Raw genomic sequence first — 15925 nt, 5'->3', positions numbered from 1 at the left:
CTGTGTTCTCGGGGACCCTTCCCCAGATCCGTGCCTCGACACAATACTGTGTCGAACATCTACGGGCAATTCCTTCAACATCATGGCTTGGTTTTTGCTCTGACATGCACTGTCAGCTGTGGAACCTTATAGTTGAAGTCGGAAGTTTAAAAACATCTTAGCCAAATACATGTCAACTCGGTTTTTCACAATTCCTGACAATTAATCCTCGTAAAAATTCCCTGTCTTAGGTCAGTTAGGATCACCACTTTATTTTAAAAATGTGAAATGTCAGAATAATAGCAGAGAAAATTATTTATTTTTGCTTTTATTTCTTTCATCACATTCCCAGTCGGTCAAAAGTTTACAGACAGTCAATTCGTATTTGGTAGCATTGCCTTTAAATTGTTTAACTTGGGTCAAACATTGCGGGTAGCCTTCCACAAGCTTCCCACAATAAGTTGGGTGAATTTTGGCCCATTCCTCCTGACAGAGCTGGTGTAACTGTGTCAGGTTTGTAGGCCTCCTTGCTCGCACACACTTTTTCAGTTCTGCCCACAAATTTTCAATAGGATTGAGGTCAGGGCTTTGTGATGGCCACTCTAATACCTTGACTTTGTTATCCTTAAGCCATTTTGCCATACATTTGGAAGTATGCTTGGGGTGTTTGTCCATTTGGAAGACCAATTTGCAACCAAGCTTTAACTTCCTGACTGATGTCTCGAGATGTTGCTTCAATATATCCACATAATTATCCTTCCTCGTGATGCCGTCTATTTTGTGAAGAGCACCAGGCCCTCCTGCAGCAATGCACCCCCACAACATGATGCTGCCACCCCCGTGCTTCACGGGTTTTTCCTCCAAACATAACGATGGTCATTATTTCCAAACAGTTCTATTTTTGTTTCATCAGACCAGAGGACATTTCTTCAAAAAGTACGGTCTTTGTCCCCATGTGCAGTTGCAAACCATACTCTAAAGCAGTGGCTTCTTCCTTGCTGAGCGGCCTTTCAGGTTATGTCGATATAGGACTTGTTTTACTGTGGATATAGATACTTTTGTACCTGTTTCCTCCAGCATCTTCACAAGGTCCTTTGCTGTTGTTCTGGGAAAGACTTGCACTTTTCGCACCAAAGTACGTTCACCTCTAGAAGACAGAACGCGTCTCCTTCCTGAGCAGTATGACGGCTGCGTGGTCCCATGGTGTTAATACTCGCGTACTATTGTTTGTACAGATGAACGTGGTACCTTCAGGCGTTTGGAAATTACTCCCAAGGATGAACCAGACTTGTGGAGGTCTACAAATATTTTTCTGAGGTCTTGGCTGATTTCTTTTGATTTTCCCATGATGTCAAGCAAAGAGGCACTGAGTTTGAAGGTAGGCCTTGAAATACATCCACAGGTACACCTCCAATTGACTCAAATGATGTCAATTAGCCTATCAGAAGCTTCTAAAGCCATGACATAATTTTCTTGAATTTTCCAAGCTGTTTAAAGCCACAGTCAACTTAGTGTATGTAAACTTCTGACCCACTGGAATTGTGATACAGTGAATTATAAGTGAAATAATCTGTCTGTAAACAATTGTTGGAAAAATTACTTATGTCATGCACAAAGTAGATGTCCTAACCGACTAGCCAAAACTGTAGTTTGTTAACAAGAAATTTGTGGAATGGTTGAAAAACGAGTTCTAATGACACCAACCTAAGTGTTTGTAAACTTCTGACTTCAACTGTATATACTGAAATCATGTGACAAATCAAGTGACACTTAGATTGCACACAGGTGGACTTTATATAACTAATTATGTGACTTCTGAAGGTAATTCGTTGCATCAGATCTTATTTAGGGGCTTCATAGCAAAGGGGGTGAATACATAAGCACGCACCACTTTTCCGTTCTAAATTTTTTATAATTTTTTGAAACAAGCAATTTTTTTCATTTCACATCACCAATTTGGACTATTTTGTGTATGTCCATTACATGAAATCCAAATAGAAATCCATTTCAATTACAGGTTGTAATGCAACAAAATAGGAAAAACGCCAAGGAAGCTGAATACTTTTGTAAGGCACTGTACCGCTTTAGAGTGGCTGCAGTTAACTTCAATGGAGTCAGTGAATTCAGTAGAGCCTGCGCAGCAGTTGAGGTTATCGAGAAAATTGGTGAGTTAGGAGCAGTAGCCTAGCCTATGGAATAGGAATTATTCTGCATTACCACTAGAACTCCTCCCACAAACTAACAAAATCGTAGCCTACACATTCACATTTTTCCTTCATTCGTTTTTTATTTAGTTTGAAAGATGAATAATTGCCTGTCTTTTACCACAGAAACTCCTGATATTGAGCTTCATGATGATATGACCAAGACCATTTGCCTGAGAGCTGGAGGTTCTCTTCGTCTCTTAGGCACGGTCACTGGACGACCAATTCCTGCAATTACCTGGAGCAAACCTGGCGTCAACCTCAACAACCGTGGCTTCATTGAAGTCACTTAAACTTCCACACAAATCATTGTTGACAAAGTGCACTGCTATGATGCTGTAAAATATTCCACTATTCCAAACTCGTGATGTCATTTTGGTGCGCGAGGTACCTATGCCGTCAGCGACACTGGAGGTTGTGGATATCACCAAGACCACAGTAATACTTGGATGGGAGAAACCAGAGCATGACGGTGTAAGCAGACTCACAGGCTACATCATTGAAGCTTGCAAATTTGGCACAGACACATGGATGAAGGTGACAACAGTGAAGACAACTGGATTTGAGTTCACTATGACTTCTCTGACTGAGAACGACCAGTTTATGTTCAGAGTCAGAGCTATTAACAGCAGGGGAGCCGGTGCACCAAAGGAGATTGTCGCAGCCGTAACAGTCCAAGAACAAAGAGGTATCACATTTTTTTACTTTATACGTGCTTCATATACATCTATCTATAGTACGTCCAACCAGCCTCACAACCGCAGACCACGTGTAACCACGCCTGCCCAGGACCTCCACATCCGGCTTCTACACCTGTGGGATCATCTGAGACCAGCCACCCGGACAGCTGATGAAACTGAGGAGTATTTCAGTCTGTAATAAGTGGGTGGGCCTATGCACTCCCAGGCCCACCTATGGCTGTGCCCCTGCCCAATCATGTGAAATTCATAGATTAAGGCCTAATGAATTTATTTCAATTGACTGATTTCCTTATATGAACTGTAACTCAGTAAAATTGTTGAAATTGTTGCATGTTGCGTTTATTTTTTTGTTCAGTATAGTTAAACTAACGCATCAGTTATACAAGCACATGTCTACATAACATATCTTTCTGTTTTACAGTTCTAGCATCTGTCTAGCATTCCACAGAAGTTTGTCAATGTGTTGGCTGGTAAACCACTTGAGCTGTATTTGCCAATAGTTGGTAGACCTCCACCAGTTTGCTCATGGTACTTCAATTGTAAGAAGCTGAAGATCACTGAGCGTACAAAGATTCAGACCACTGGAAAGTTCTCTCAGCTAACTGTGCTTGATACAACCATCGATGACAGCTGTAACTACACTCTCGAAGTGAAGAACATCACAGGAGAGAACTCCGAGATCATTAAAGTGATCGTACTTGGTACGGACCTTCTAACATAACACAAACTGAGGTTGTCACGTACAGTTATGAATATAAGACAATGACAATAACGTTCCTCTCTTTTTTTCCCAGACAAACCTGATGGGCCTAAAGGACCAGTCAGGCTCGATGGGGTTGATGCCACCTCAGTGACCATCAGCTGGGATCCCCCAGAGAGAAATGGCGGTACCCCTGTCAGCGGCTACATTGTTGAGCAGCTTGATGCCTACCACGCTGGATGGCTGGCAGTGTCTGACTCTGTCAGCAGATCAACATTCGCCTTCGTCAAACTGACAGGAGATGAATACGTGTTCCGTGCCGCAGCAGTCAATCGCTACAGTGTTGGCAACTGGCTGCAGACTGAAGTTGTGATGTGCAAGAGCGCAACGAGTAAGACATGTTTTAAACTATATCATGTATCATAATTGAGTCATTGTTCTTTATTTGAAAAACATAAAGAAACAGGAATGAATATCATATGTATATTGTTCTTTGTTTAAAGACATCCCTGGACGTCCAGGCAGACCGACGTGTCTCGTAATGGCATGACCATCGCATGGCTGGAACCAGAGGATGATGGTGGATCCGAGGTGTCTGGATACATCATTGAGCGCAAGCAGGTCAGATCTGGCAGATGGGTGTGTGCTAATAAGAACCCAGTCACCATGACCAGATACAGATCAACAGGTCTGATAGAAGGCATTGAGAGTGGACATAGAGCAATCAACAGAGGTGTTGGAAAACCAAGTGTTGTCTCTGCAATGGCAGTGGAAACCGATCCCGTTGGTAAGTACCATTTAATGGATTTAATTCCACCTGGTGAAAACTCTATCCCACAAAAACAGGCTGAAATTTCAAGCAGTCTTTTCAAACAGCTCTTACACTAAAAGGGCATTATCACATTTTTTAAAAGTCTGTCACACCCTGGCCTTAGTATTCTTTGTTTCCTTTATTATTTTAGTTAGGTCAGGGTGTGACATGGGGAAGGTATGTGTTTTTGTATTGTCTAGGGTGGTTGTATGGTTTAGGGGGTTAAGTAGAGTAGATGGGTTTGTGTTTAGTGTAGGTGTCTAGCTGTGTCTATGGTTGCCTGAATGGTTCTCAATCAGAGACAGATGTCATTAATTGTCTCTGATTGGGAGCCATATTTAAGACAGCCATAGGCACTAGGTTAATGTGGGTAATTGTCTATGTTGTACATTTGTAGCTTGTGTGTGCACTTACGTCTATAGCTTCATGATCGTTTGTTGTTTTGTTTCAGTTTGTTAAAGTGTTCGTTGCGTGTTTTTCCTTTCTCTAAAATAAAAGAGAATGTATTTTGCACACGCTGCGCCTTGGTCCACTCTCTCTCAGCAAGACGATCGTGACAAAGTCAAATCAAATTGTATTTGTCACATGTTTTGTGAACAACAGGTGTAGACTAACAGTGAAATGCTTACTTATGGGCCATTCCCAACAATGCAGAGAGAAAAAAAGAGAAATAATTGAAAAATATTGAAATAATAATACAAGGAATAAATACACAATATAAGGGCACAAGGCGAGACCCAAATGCAGACACAGGAGGCTGATGGTTGATATTTATTATAGCAAAAGAAGTAGGAAAAAGGCAGGTCGGGTACAGGCGAGAGTTCATAAACCAGGTCAGAGTCAAAACGGTACAAGACGATAGGCATGCTCGAGGTCAGGGGCAGGCAGAGTGGTCAGGCAGGCGGGCTCAGAGTCAGGACATGCAAGGGGTCAAAACCAGGAGGGCGAGAAAAGAGACACTGGAAAAAGCAGGCACTGAGACACAAACTAACTTGGCTATATACACTCGGTACTAGTACCGAGTGCAAGTGGACAAAGGAATGCAAGTGGACAAAGGAAGGTGCCGACGTGCCTGAGAAAGCAATGATCGGTTCCAATGACGATTGCACTAAGCTGGTGATCAAGGGTGCAGAAAGAGCCGACTCTGGCACTTATGACCTGCTGCTTGAGAACAAGTGTGGCAAGAAGAACGTTCACATCAAGGTGAAGTTTATCGGCCGTCCAACTGCTCCAGAGGGACCACTTGGATGTTTACATATCTGGCATTACTCATCTCATGTGTATATACAGTTTTCTTTACTATTCTACGGTATCTCATTCACTTAATAATGCTTACATATCTTGCATTACTCGTCTCATATGTATATACTGTTTTTCTATACTATTCTGCTGTATCTTAGTCCGTTCTGCTCTGACATCACTCGTCCATATGTATATAGTCTTAATTCATTCCTACTCAGATTTGTGTGTATTGGGTATATGTTGTGTAATTTGTTAGAAATTACTTGTTAGATATTACTGCACTGTCGGAGATAGAAGCACAAGCATTTCACTACACTTGCAATAACATCTGCTAATCACGTGTATGTGACCAATACAATTTGATTTGGATTCAAAGACGTCCAGGCACAATCTGTTACGTTGACCTGGAAGGGTCCTTCAGATGACGGTGGCTCTGAAATCCTTGGATACATTGTTGAGAGACAGCAGCTTCCCAAGACAGCCTGGTGCACTGTAGACACCAGGGTGGTGGACACATCTCTGGTTGTGAAGGGACTGGAGGAGGGACAAGAGTATCACTTCAAGGTGACAGCTGAAAACACATTCGGTATCAGCGGATCTCTGAAGTCAACAGAACCCCTCATCCCAAAGACTCCTCTTTGTAAGTATTACTTTATTGATTCCTCATTGAACTGAGTGATTTCATAAGTTTGCAAACATATACACTCACTGGACAGTTTATTAGGTACACCCATCTAGTACCGGGTCAGACCCTTTGCCTCCAAAACAGCCTGAATTATTTGTGGGCATGGATTCTACAAGTTGGAAACATTCCACAGGGATGTTGGTCCATGCTGATGTAATGGCATCACGCAGTTGCTGTAGATTGTATGACGGTACACCACCACCACCAGCCTGTACCGTTGACACCAGGCTGGATGGGTCCATGGACTCATGTTGCTTATGCCAAACCCTGACTCTACCATCACCATGACGCAACAGGAACTGGGATTGGTCGGACCAGGCAATGTCCAGTGTTGGTGATCGCATGCCCACTGGTGCCGCTTCTTGTTGTTTTTAGCTGATAGGAGTGGAACCTGGTGTGGTCGGCTGCAGCAATAGCCCATCTGTGACAAGGATTGACGAGTTGTGCGTTCCGAAATGCCGTTCTGCACCATTATTTATCTGTTTGTCACCCGCCTGTTAGCAAGTACGATTCTTGCCATTGTCCTTCGACCTCTCGCATCAACAAGCTGTTTTCGCCCACACAACTGCCGCTGACTGGATGTTTTTTGTTTGTTGCACCGTTCTTAGGAAACCCTAATAAACTGTCCGGTGAGTGTATACCTGTATTATGAATATATACTCTAATTCATGCTTTTTCCCTGATTAAAACAGGTCCCCCAGAGACATCAAGCATCCCGCCAGAGGTTATGGATGTCACTAAGAGCTCGTCCTCTCTGTCTTGGTCGAGACCTAAGGATGACGATGGCTCTGCCATTACTGGATATTTTATTGAGTACAAAGAAGTGTCCTCTGACACATGGGTCCGTCATGAGAAGAAGGTAGTTTCAATCCAGTTTGCCCTCCCTAGACCGACTGCTGACACCGAGTATCAGTTCCGTGTTATTAATCAAAATGATATTCCAGACAGTGAACCTGGATCTGTATCTGAACCAGTCACATACAAAGATCCATTTGGTGAGTTTGAAACAGATAACCATGTCTGATGTCATGTCATGATTGATGCCTTAGATAACCATGTCATTATTGATGACTTAGATATACATTTAACTGCTAAGTTTTTACATTTGCCCTACTCTATTCTTCCAGACAAACCAAGTAAACCAGGTGAGATCGACACAGTAACTGTCACAAAGGACGCTGTCGCCATTAAGTGTGCGGCGCCAGAATGTGATGGTGGAAAGAGGGTCCTTGGTTACTGGATTGAATACAGGAAGTCTGCAGAAGCTACCTGGAAGAAATGAAACAAGAGGCGCACCAAGGAGAAACAGTTCACCATTACAGGTCTGGACGAGGCGACTGAGTATGAGTTCAGAGTGATGGCTGAGAATGAGACCGGAATCAGCAGACTACGCAGAACAGCCACATGCATCAAGACCAAACTGGGTGGTAAGTAACTGAAACATTTAATTATTTCACAATTGTATGGATGAACACTACAATGCCTTTATTTATTACTTGTTTATAACACCTTGAGAAAGCAAGGTGATACAATTCCAACTGTTGTTTTTTCCAACAGCTGGAACTTAACCAAGCCTGAGGAAAGAAATGGATGAAGTTACCACTAAATTATACCAACCAGGAGTGATAAAATGCCAGATTATTGGTAGACCTCTTCCCGATAACAAATCGTATAAATCTGGCAAGGAGATCATCTCGTAAATATGAGATGAGCTCTGATGGCCGTAACCATTCACTGATCATTATGACAGACCAGCAAGAGGATGAAGGAGAATACACATGCAAGGCTATCAACGATGCAGGGGAAGCAGAGACCAGTGGCATTCCATTTTTGTTAGCTGCTCCCCAGTTCAATCCTGACTTCCCATTGAAGAATATCTACTATGCCGAAAGCGGCACCACTCTGTGTCTGCATGTTGCCTACATCGGACGCCCTGAGCCTAAGATCCTGTGTCTTTATGGAGCTACAACTGTGGTGGCTTCTGAGAATATCAGCATTGAAAACACAGAGCATTACACACACCTGGTGATCAAGAATGTGCAACACATGGTACATGGAGGAAAATACAGAGTAAGACTGCACAATCACTTTGGCAAAGTTGACACACTCATCAATGTTGAAATCCAAGGTACTTTTACACTGAATTCGAACAAATCTACAAATTGTTTATGATCTACAATTTGTTTTACAATTTGACTACAAACTAAGTGTGGCTAATGTACTTATTGTTTTCAAGTAAACCTGCAATGCCTGAAGGTCCCATCATACTTGATGCCCTTTTGAAGAACTCTTTGATTATTAGCTGGAAACCACCAAAAGATGATGGTGGATCAATGATCACAAACTACATTGTGGAGAAGCGTGAAGACAAGGAGTGCGATTACTGGACACTCGTTTTCTCATCCATCACAGGCACAAATTGCCGTATTGCCAACCTTGTTGTAAATGCTGGGTACTTCTTCCGTGTGTATGCTCAAAATCGTTATGGAAACAGTGAGCCACTGGAGATCCCCACTCGCATCTTTATCAAGAGTTCAATGGGTAAGTTGAGTCTCACAATATAGTTACAGTACAAGATCATGTATTTGCACAAATATGAGATTAACAAAGTTTTGGATCCCTACTAACGTTATGATGTTATATTTACAGATAAACCTTCACCACCACTGCTGGCAGTCGTCTCTGGTGTGACTAACCTTTCCTGTGTCGTGTCCTGGACACCTCCTCTCACTGATGGTGGCTCCAAGATCAAGAGCTACTGCCTTGACAAGAAGGAGAAGAAGGGTGAATGGACACCTGGCACTACTGATGAAATCAAATCCACCATCTTCTCTGTCAAACGCCTCACTGAGGGAAGCGAATACATCTTCCACGTGAACTGTGAAAACCTTGCTGGAGTGAGTGAATGGAGTGTGGAATCTGAACCAGTCATTCCAAAAATGCCTGTTGATGTCCGTGCTCCCGCCTTCAAAGAGGAACTGAGTGTCAAATAAAAATGCAACGCCACCTTCATTTGCAAGATCACAGGACAACCCAAGCCTGTTATTAAATGGTTCAGACGTGGCAAGGAGATCCAGTCTGATGGAAAGAAACTGAAGATTCAAGAACTCAAGGGAGTCTATCACCAACTGGTTATCTCTGCTGCTGATGAGGAAGACTCTACTGTCTACCATATCAGAGCAACCAACCTGGGAGGATCCTTCTGCACCACTGTCTCTCTGGATGTTGAAGGTAAGATCACTAATGTGTATGCAATAATACTTACATAGTATACAGTACATGTAGAGTTGTACATTTACATGAATACAATTCCATGTATTTGTTCCACCTACAAAGAATATTATCAGTACATTTATAATACTTATTTGTTTGGTATTTATGATGTGAAATCATAAGAGGCAATCCCTGCCCTCAGTGGAGAGATTTTGAATATCAAGATTCCATTCAGTGGCAAACCCGATCCTGTCATCACCTGGCAGAAGGGACAAGATCTCATCGATAACAACGGATACTACCAAGTCATCGTCACAAGGTCATTCACATCGCTCGTGTTCCCCAACGGAGTTGATAGGAAGGATGCTGGTTTCTACATCGTTTGTGCCAAGAACAGATTTGGCATTGACCAACAGACAGTTGAACTGGATGTTGCAGACGTGCCCGACCCACCATCAAAGTAAGTGATGTTTCAAGAGACTCAGTATCTCTGAGTTGGAAAGTACCTGCTAATGATGGTGGAAGCAGAGGAACCAGCTACGTTGTGGAGAAGTGTCCCACAACAGCTGACCGATGGGAACGTGTTGCCCAGGCTCGTGATACTCGCTACACTGTCACCTGTTCAGAGGAACCAGGTACCAGTTCAGAGTCATAGCCTAAAACAAATTTAATCAAAGTCAACCATGTGAACCAAGCGGTCCCGTTACAACAAAGGAGTCCTTGGCTATGGCAGCGAGGTTAGTGACAGAGATGTTCCCAAGCAAAAGGCTCCCCATTCAAGTGCCAAGAATGTGCATAACAAGTACATGATTGCTGAGAAACTGGGACGTGGCCAGTTTGGTATTGTTCACCGTTGTGTTGAGACCAGCTCTGAGAGGACATACATGGCTAAATTCGTCAAGGTGAGGGGTGCAGATCAAGCATTCATCAAGAAAGAAATTGCAACACTGAACCTGGCAAGACACAACAACTTCTTGTGTCTTCATGAGTCCTTCGACAGAACTGAGGAATTAGTCATGATCTACGACTTCGTCTCAGGTCAAGACATCTTTGAATGGTTTGGCACAGGAGACTTCGAGCTGAATGAGCGTGAAATCGGCAACTACATCAGACAAGTATGTGAAGCTCTTGAGTTCTTCCACGACAAGAGTCATTGTCACTGACATCAGGCCTGAGAATATTGTGTACACCACAAGAAAGGGCAGTAAAGTCAAGATCATTGAGCTAGGACAGGCCAGACACCTGACTCCTGGGGACCAGATCAAGGTTCAGTATACTACAGCTGAGTACGCTGCTCCTGAGATCCACCAGAATGACATGGTCAGCAGTGTTACAGATGTGGCCAGTTGGTGTTCTAGTCTATGTCCTACTCAGTGGACTCAATCCATTTAGTGCTGAGACTCCTCAGCAGATGATTGACAACATCTCAAATGCTGAGTACAGTTACGATAAACGAAACCTTCAAGGTGCCTACTGTTGAAGCATTAGACTTCATCAAGAGTGAACTGAAACGCATTGAGTTTGAAGAAAAAACTAGAACCGTGAGGAAAGAGAGAACTACAACTTATCATGTGGCAGGTAGCCTAGAGGTTAGAGTGTTGGGCCAGTAATCGAAAGGTTGCTAGATCGAATCCCTGAGCTGACAAGGTAAAGATCTGTCGTTCTGCCACTGAACAAGGCAGTTAACCCACTGTTCCTAGGCCATCATTGTAAATAAGAATTTGTTCTTAACTGACTTGCCTAGTTAAATAAAGGTTAAATAAAAAATAAAAAAATGTGGCAACTAAGGGGAGAAGGTCACCCACCCCTGAAAAAACCTGTCCACGTTCCCCTAGACCTGTTGCTACGGCCAGATCAGCCTCCAGGTGGAGACTGTGCAGGTGGCCAAAGTTGACTACCTGGCAAAGTATGGGTCAAGAAAAGCCATTCTGAGATCCGAGAGGAGATCAGTAGAAAGGAAGGAGGGTGTAAGTATCCCTTCAGCCTTGACCATACCCCATGAGTCACTGTGAGGTTGCGTTCCCACTGTGTGCCATGCGGTCAGCATGCCAAAGTTACACTGAATGTCCAATCAAAGCCAACCGCTGAGGTGAAGTGGTACCATAATGGAAAATTGATAACAGAGAGCAGGAGGTACTGTATGTCCAACCTGAGTGGAGTTCTGTATCTTCAAATTCTTGACTGCACCACAGAGGACAGTGGCACTTACCGTGTCGTCTGCACTAATGCAGTGGGAGAATGCTCAGACTACGCCACTTTCGATGTCGCAGGCATGGGAGAGTATTCTAGCTATATGGCACCTTGGGAAGATGAGGAACCACCAGCTCTTCCTGTGCCAAATATCCTCCTCCAAGACAGTTGAAACACATGAAACACACATGGAGGAGTCCAGCACCTTTGTAAGTAAGAAGACTACTCTACCCTCAACAATCCTGAAAAAAACACAGTCCCTTACCTTTAACGAGGGAGAGACTGACAGATTTGCCTGTGATGTTGATGGTGAACCGGTGCCAACTGTGACCTGGATGCACGAGGGACAAATTATTGGATCATCTGTTCGTCACTACAGAACAGTACAAGTCTACTTTTGAAATCACTTCTGGTGAGGTGTCAGACGAAGGCAGCTACTCAATCGTGGTGGAGAACTCTGAGGGCAGCCAAGAGGTGCACTTCAGTCTAACCATCTGCTGACTGGAAGCCAAAGAGGAGGCCTCTTCTACAGTGACATACTCAGACAAAGAGCCCACAATGAAATCCCGTAGTCCAGTCATGTCTCCACCAAGAGTGAAGTCTCCTGAATCAATCAGCTCTCCATAGAGAATCATGTCTCCTACAAGCCCTACACCTAAATCACCCACTGAGAAAGTCACCCTAAAAACAAAGCCCTCCATCTCATCTGGTCTTCAGGACATGACTGCATCTGCAGAGTCCATCATCAAGCTGACAGTGAAAATGACTGGAGATCCTAAACCTGAGATCTCATGGATGAAGGATGGAAAGGTCATTTCATTTAGTCACATTTGATTTATTAGTCACACTTACTACATTTTGAATTTACATTTGAAAGGAAATAAATATAGGTTGAAATATAACCTTTTCACTTTCTTTCTTTTTTCATTTGCAGACTCATTCACGGTGGAAAATATAACATTTATGAAGAACATGATTTGGCACACCTTGAAATCTATGAATCTGGGGCCTCTGATAGTGGAGTTTACAAATGCACATTTACTGATAGGTCTGGGTCACCATTCACAAGCCGCATTGTCTCTATTCAAGGTATTATTACTCTATATTACCCAATGTAGGAATGATTTATCATAATTGAAGTCCCGTTCTGGTGATAGTATTATCTTTGTATTATGTATTCAATCAATGTATCTCTTGTCCTGTATCTATAAACCTTATAATTCTGCATATGACATAATATGTAATCAACGTATCTCTTTATCTGTCTTAGCTTCAAACAAAACTAAAGCACTTGCAACAAAAACAGAATTCTCAGAGCAAGTTATGAAAAAGGAAATTGTCTACGGAGAGGTTGAGTCTGACACAGAAATCAAGGCGCCCCATACTCAAATGGTCATGCCTGAAAGCCAGTCTCTCACCCTGAGAGCCAACATCCATGGAGCTTCAGATGGATCGTGAACGGAATGGAACTGGCCAACTCAGAGGACTACAGATATGGTGTGTCTGGAAACAACCATACAATGTTCATCAAGAAGGTCAGCCAATACGAGCAGGGGGTCATCACATGTGAAGCCAAAACCGAGCATGTGCTGGTCAAGTGCCAGTCTGACACCACTGTCACTGAAGCACAATCTGATGCACCATCATTCCTTGTGCAGCCACGCTCTCAGAATGTCAACGAAGGACAGAACATCAAGTTCACATGTGAGATTGCAGGAGAACTTGCCCCTGAAATTGAGTGTCTTAAAGACAACATCATGGTGAGTAAGCTAAAAAGAGTTTTGTAAATAATGTTTGATTTGATTTCTTCAATTCAATACAACAGAACTGTATTCATCCCATCAGGGGCAATCAGAAAAAGCAAGTCCGGTTACAAATATCACTAGATACTTGAATAATAAAAAACACAAACTAATACTTTAATTCGTTCTCTCTACTTACAGGTATCTACGACCTTAAACAGGAAACTGAGCTGTTCAAAAAATGTATACACTCTGGAGATTATTGAGGCCACAGTTGCAGACAGTGGCAAATAGACCATCAAAGCCAAAAACAAATATGGACAGTACTCTGGAACATCATCTCTCAACATCACCAGTAAGTTATCAATCCTTTATCAATCCATTGTTTAATTAAAAGCTTACAGTACATTGTGATAATGCAAAGCTTTCCCAAGTTTTATGAAAACTTTAACTTGAGTCGCTAAATTTTACTAATAGCTTAAATTAAAGACTAAGATTTAATTTTCCTAACCAGTATTTTCCATGTGTTATTTGTTTATATTCATACAGATGGTCTTGAGTATCTCCATTGAGAATTGACCATTTAGCCATGCACTTCATCATTTGCGTTATTCGCACAGCTCTTGTTCAAGAACCTGCCAAAATGGTTATAAAGGAGCAAAGTGCTGCTGCTGCCAGCTTGCACAGTGACAGTTTCTCAGCCACATCAGTCCATATGGCTGGAGCATCAATGACGCAAGAAGGCTCTTTCCAAAGCCAATTTGAAAGCATGTCTGCTGCTAGCGTGTCCGCCATAACATCTGAATCAATGGTATCCATGAGCTCCAGCAGTATCACGGAAATGTCAAGTGAAATGATATCAAGTCATGCTATTTCAACTCATGGCTCCTCAATGAGCGCCCTTATTCATGGTGGCGGCAAAGGTGAGATGCATTTCCCTTGCCCATATAGTATACTGTATCTAGAATTAGTATAGTCTTGAGTTTGTTGTTCTTCTGCTTTAAATGACAAGTAGAGAAGATGACATGTTAATTAATTCCTTTATTTTTTTATCATTGCTTCTAGCTCCCAAAATCCAATCTCTCCCAGAGGATATCAGCATTGAGCCAAGAAAGACTTTGAGCGTGTCCTGTGCTTTCTCTGAACACCCAACACCTGAGTTTGAGTGGGTCCGCTCAGGGAAACAGTGTGATGAAGAGCGTGGCAGGTGTCACATTGAGGCCACCATGGACCTCACTACCCTTGTCATCCCCTGTGTGAAGGAAAACGATGCCGGAGCGTACACCCTCAAACTGTCCAACGGGCTTGGATCTGCCATGGCAACTGTCAACATTCATATTCGATCCATGTAAAAAAAATACTTTAATAATTTCTATCCTCCATTTTCCCCCCTCCAGTACCTTTTTATTTATTGAATTAGCAAAAGTAATCTTTACTTGATAAAGACCTGGATTTATGTTCTTGTAAAAAACATTTTTATATATACCAAACTTGACTAAGTCTAAAGTTGTTATAAAATGTGCCATATTGGATAATTATGACTCAGATTGTTTTTACCACTTTTCTGTGACATGTACATAATGTATATAGCTGAATTTAACGGTTTTGGAAAATGTATGCATTGCTATTTATGACAATATTAACTGAAAAAATAATAATGTTTTAACATGAGAAAGTTTCACATTAAACGAATACCCTGTTAAACCTGAAACTAAACTCTGTGCCTCAACAAAAAGTTGATGTCTTAAGATTGCCTCAACAGGTAGAGAGGCTCCCTGTTGAAGTTGACTAAATCAGAGAGATGAGATGTTAGACACTGTATGTTATTACCTGCAGTGTTATTATCAAACTCCTATGAATTGTAACATGATCATAAGACCCTGAGTGCTGTTTGCATAAACCCTCATGTAAGCAGCACAACTAGGCCTTGTGTTCTGACTGACTCATAACCACCATTTTAATGACATGTTCAACATGTGAGCAGCCTGCACTTTGTGTGCTATTTTTAAGTGCACTGTTTCTGGCAATGGACAGTTGAATTGGCTTTTTAAAACGTAACATAACCTGGCCATTAAAAAACAAAAGTAAATTCAAGTACTTCACTGCAGAAGCAGTGCCACCTCTAGGAGGATTGCTAGGTAATATTTTGTGTGTGTTTTAGTTTTAGAATTTCACCTTGTCAGTAGTCAGGGTAACCATCAAGTGAATGTACCACGGTGATACCATCTACCGTGAAACAAAGAAAGCAAAACACATTACTAATTATGCCCTGCACTTTGATTTAACTGAGTCTATTGATGTAGAATCACTACTATATTCATCCTTGAGTTTTATGTCACCGATTTAATAAAGCAGTATTTCAGCACTAGTGAATTACTGTTTCTTTATTTGCCTCAATTACGTGTGTTGTTCGGTTTCCTTTCCTTATCAATGATTACACCACTTTTACATTTTCAAA

At 42.2% G+C, this 15925-nt stretch overlaps 2 pseudogenes; both read left to right on the top strand.

The window, feature by feature from the left end:
- The first annotated feature begins 2576 nt into the window (after positions 1 to 2576).
- On the top strand, positions 2577 to 11547 carry LOC120058047 (annotated as a pseudogene).
- A 736-nt stretch (positions 11548 to 12283) lies between these two features.
- On the top strand, positions 12284 to 14819 carry LOC120058046 (annotated as a pseudogene).
- Positions 14820 to 15925: the final 1106 nt, after the last annotated feature.

Source organism: Salvelinus namaycush, chromosome 13 (assembly GCF_016432855.1).
Source record: "Salvelinus namaycush isolate Seneca chromosome 13, SaNama_1.0, whole genome shotgun sequence".
NCBI classification, from domain to species: Eukaryota; Metazoa; Chordata; class Actinopteri; order Salmoniformes; family Salmonidae; genus Salvelinus; species Salvelinus namaycush.
Note: the sequence above shows the minus strand (reverse complement) of the source record. Positions and strands in the feature narration are given on the sequence as shown.